Source organism: Gossypium raimondii, chromosome 6, assembly GCF_025698545.1.
Source record: "Gossypium raimondii isolate GPD5lz chromosome 6, ASM2569854v1, whole genome shotgun sequence".
In the NCBI taxonomy this organism is placed as follows: Eukaryota; Viridiplantae; Streptophyta; class Magnoliopsida; order Malvales; family Malvaceae; genus Gossypium; species Gossypium raimondii.
Window position 1 is genome coordinate 28514628 of NC_068570.1, and position 4807 is coordinate 28519434.

General features: G+C 33.3%; 1 non-coding gene across 1 annotated transcript; it reads left to right on the top strand.

Annotated features, from left to right (window-relative positions):
- The first annotated feature begins 711 nt into the window (after positions 1-711).
- Positions 712-818, top strand: LOC128042223 (small nucleolar RNA R71). The gene has a single exon (XR_008197427.1). It is a non-coding gene; the product is annotated as a small nucleolar RNA R71 (small nucleolar RNA).
- Positions 819-4807: the final 3989 nt, after the last annotated feature.

Sequence of the window (4807 nt, forward strand, 5' to 3'; positions counted from 1 at the left end):
TGATGGCCTTGCAATGCTCCTTCCCCTGGGTTCTCTAATTTTCAGTATCACTTGGCAATGCTCCTCACGGCCTTGAATTTAGAGCATTCACTATTTTCCCTACTTGATTTTCAAGAGCTCGGAGAGATGCAGTCTGACTCTGAATCACAACTTCATTTTTGGCCATATACTCCTTCAAAAAAGATTCCAACCGGGCGGTGTGTTGTGGATATTTTGTCTTGAACCATTGTGTAAACTCCCCATACCTTGATTATTCTAACTAAAATTCGGATGTTGTTTCCTCCCGAGATTGTAAGTGTTGGAATAGGGATTATTATTTCGGTTAAAATTAACTATGTAGTATACTGATGCTGGGTTTGATGGGCATTCATCAAACACATGATCGTCGCCACAATAAATGCATTACTGTTCGGTTGAGTTCATCTCCTCAGTTGCAGTCGGCTTCTCCATTGTTTTGATCTTATTAGCTAAAGAAGATACCTGAGCTGTCAACGAAGTAATTGCGTCGAGCACCATGGTACCAAAAGCTCTCTTGTACATCTTAACTCTTGTGGTAGGTTACTGATAGTCATTGTTGGCAATCTTTTCCAAAATCTCATATGCTTCATTGTAAGATTTATCGAACAATGTACCATTTGTAGATGCATCAACTACCATTCTCATATGTACATTCAACCCATTATAGAATATTCCATATGAGCCAAGTGCTGAAATCCATGCATCAGACATTTTTTAATTAAATCTTTAAATCATTCCCAAGCTTCATATAATGTTTCATCCTCTAATTGCCAAAAAGAAGTGATGTCATTTCTAAGCTTGGCATCCATATTTAGTGGATTATACCGTAGCAAAAATCTCTGGCAAAGATCATTCTATGATGCCACTATTCCTGACGACAAAGCATTCAGCCATGCTCTCTCACGATCTCTTAAAGACTATGGAAACAATTTAAGTCACAAGGTGTCTTCGGGAACACTCTGTTGCCTGAACGAGTCACAAACTTCTAGGAAAAGTCCTAAGTGCGGTCTTGGATCTTCAATAGGTAATCCACTAAATTGTCCTACTATTTGTAACATTTGAAACATTACCAGTTTCAGCTTGAATTTGTGGTCTGACTATCCCTAGATTCAGGTCATCCAAAATTGGAACAAAATGCTATCGAATGGGTTTGTCTATGTCATCTATCATACTACAAATAGGAGGATTAGCATCCTAGCCATTCAGATTATCATTGAGACCAAGATCATTTTCGTCTCTAGCCATTTTTCTCAGTTCTTTTCGCCTTCCTTGCTAATGGCAAACCTATAAAAATTAAATACAATTAACTTAAATAAAACTAATGAAACTAAGAAAAATAACAAAACCAAATTTCACCAAATTACTTATCACCGGCAACGGCGTAAAAAACTTGTCGCGTGTGAAATGATATGTGATTTGTGCAAGTATACACATCGAATCAAGTAATAAATTGATGAGTGAGTATCACTCCCATGAGGATCAGATTGAGGCACAAAAGTGGTCAATTCATTATAATACAATGTGATTAATGCTATAGCAATACAAAAGTAAAAATGCAATGGCAATTATGAGAATAACTATGTGAATAACAAATAAATGAACAAATAAATAACTAATAATACTATAGCAAAGATTCTACAACAAGGGATAAAGGATATACGATGTTGATATGGAAGGTTGGAATTACTAAGAATCTACCTTTACTATCAAAAATGCCTTGGCAAAATCTTAATCAATCTACTGCTCAGAAGAGTTCTAAAGTGGTATGCTTCTTTTGAGAGCAAAAACCTTCAATTACCTTCAATCTACCTTTACTATTAATACGGTACCCTGCACTGCTCCTTATATATGAATGCTACTCTATGTCTAAAGTCTACTACAACTATCTATCGAGTACTTGCTCATATCATTTAATTTTGGTCCAACTAATCCAACCTTTTCAGAATTAAATTAGTTTATAGACATGTTGCACAGTCGTTTATGTCTAGGGATTGCACGCATACAATTTAGAAATAAAAATTTGAATGAAATATTAAATTAATTCAGTTTTATGCTTCAACCATTTAAAAAAATAAAGGATTCATCGTGTAATCCTAACCCTATGAGATTTAGCTCATAGGTTGGCGAATAAAATTCAAAACCAAAATATCACTCAGCATCATTTTCATCAAATCAATTCACGAAGAAATAGTTAAGAAATAGTAGAAGAACGATAGGAAGACATTCGTATGTCTAGTTCACACTCTAGTGGCACAGTGTCATGTGGTGGCTAAAAGGGATTGCGTTCGTCTTCCTCTTTCCGTCTCTACACAACCACTACCCTCTAGTTTCACCTATGGATCTCTACACTTGTTCGCGTTTTTTCTTGTTCGCCCTTTAGAGTTTCCTCCTTTGACTTTTTATAATATTTTTTACTAGGGTAAATCTAACAACCCAAGATTATCTTTTTCTCTTTTTTAATTTTTTTCTAGGATAAAAAACTAACATCCCAGGATTATCTTCTCTTCTTTTTTTAGACAGATTTTTCTAGTACAAGTACAGTTGGGCTAAAACTAGTATGCGTTGAGTGTCGACTCGGTCTTTCTAGAATTGCCACAGCATTCGTACTGACAAAATGTCCAACCTTTTCCCCCAAAAAACTTTCACTCTTTTATTTCTCGTTCCTCAACTTGCTCTTGTCAAACCACCAAACACAGCCCTACCACAAGCAATTAAAAGTAACAAATAATAATATTTAAGAACTATCCAAGCTTCTTATGCAATGAAAATTATGAATGGAATGCCCTAAAATGCAACTAAATTTACTTAAGTACAGACAATTAGCTAGGTCTAAAGGCATGAAATATAACTCTTATCAAGAGTTATCAACCGTCTTTTCTCGAAGCTTTAGTAGGAACCATATCCTTTAGAGCTTTGGTAACTCCTTCCCCCCGAAAATTAGACATCAATGCATTATTCATCTCCTCGGAAACACACCAAGCTACCCCGAAATAGACATATTCCTTGCCACAGCTCTCTACACTCGAAAACAAATTCTAGAAATAATCAACTACTACTCAAGTCATCTCTTCATTGTCTAAAGTCAACGAACTGTTATATATTTTAAGCCAAAAATCCTATCTCTCTAGGTCAATTAGCTCGAACACTCTATTCAATTCCTCCTTTCTATTTCCAAATTAAGCATCAATTTAGTATTCAAAGTCTCAACCAACACATCATCGTCTAGAGCCATGTCATTTAGTTCATCTAGTCATCACATTAACCATTTTTTAGCCTCTCCCTTGCTACTATCCTATAGTCTATTAACTTCTACCTTACTTATCTCTTCTAAAAGCCAACAAGCTTCAAAATGAAACATCATTTGTCTATTTGTACCCTGCAAAAATATCATCCTAGGATTTGTATTCACCAATAATGGGTAGTGATTAGAAAAGGTATTAAGACATGCATGAATAGGGTAAAATTTATTAAATATCATTCATTGAAGTTACTAATTTTCAAGTTTGAAAAATCAATTGAGTTTTGGAAAATTTGGATAGGATCCAGGCATTTCTGGGTTTAGATGTCTTCATAGTGTTCGAAGATCTATCTCTTAGGTTCGAAATGAACTTTGAATCACTCATTTTTTAGTTTGGGACCTTAAGTTATGACCATTTTAGTGAAGATTGCGGGAGTAGAATTTCTAAACGAGATTATTATAAAAATTACAAGTTTCGAGCTTTTAATCCTAGTTTAAATCATATTAGGTTCGATTTTTAGGCTTAATTTTTATTATATATGAGCACAATGTTTTATTTATTAGGTCTTATTATTTCATTATTTATTTATTCCGAATTTTGAATAGTTTTAAAGTATTTTGTTTAGGAGTTTTATATCAACAAGAAAGTTTAGTTTAAAACTACTTATTGTTTAGATTAATTAGAGTTTCAATATACTGGAGGGTTTTATTTAGATGTACATAGATAGCATATATCAAGGTCTCTTAATTGTACATAATTAATAATTCATTCAACAATTTGAGTTAATAAAATTCTCTTTGAGTTTTTCTCTTCAAGAATTTCTCTTGAGTTTTCTTTTAGAAGAGTTTTAACAATCTTCTCAGATTGTGGGGATCATTTTCAAGCTTTTTCTTGTCGAGTTTTCTTTTTGGGGGGAATTAGAGTCTTTTGAAGGGGGATGTGGATTCATCTAGTTTCCAAAGCTCTTTATGACTTCTACACGCCACTTTCCATCTTTTTTATCTATCTTGTTTTGTTTCTTTCCTATTATGCTTTGTTCTGGTTTAATTGTTTCTAATCTTTAATTCGAATTCATTTTTTTTTCTATCTCTTTTTACTTGTTTTAATTGATGCCCTTTTTACTTCTTAGATTTTACTTAGATTTGTTTGTGTTTCAGGTTGTGTCAAACTCCAAGTTTTCTTTCATTTTCTAGATCCCTGGCCAAATCCATGATTTGGACAAACTTGCGATCTTATTCCGCACGCATTCATATCATTTGGTATCAATTTCTTGAGCGTTTTCAGCCTTCTTTCTTGGAGGGGAAATATTTTTCAGTGGGTAAATGTTTTCCAAACAATTTAAAATTTTACATACTACTTCTTGGGACTCTCTTAGAATATTAAAAAAATATTTCCCACAAAAAAGTGATTGAAAAATATAAGAAAAAAAAAAGAAAGAAACAAAATAAAAAAAATATTATGTGGGTCAAATTTTGAGCTAAAACATTTTAGATCAAATCTACATTATTTGAGGAGATCCAATTGAAATTTCATGATTTTTGGAAATTGGG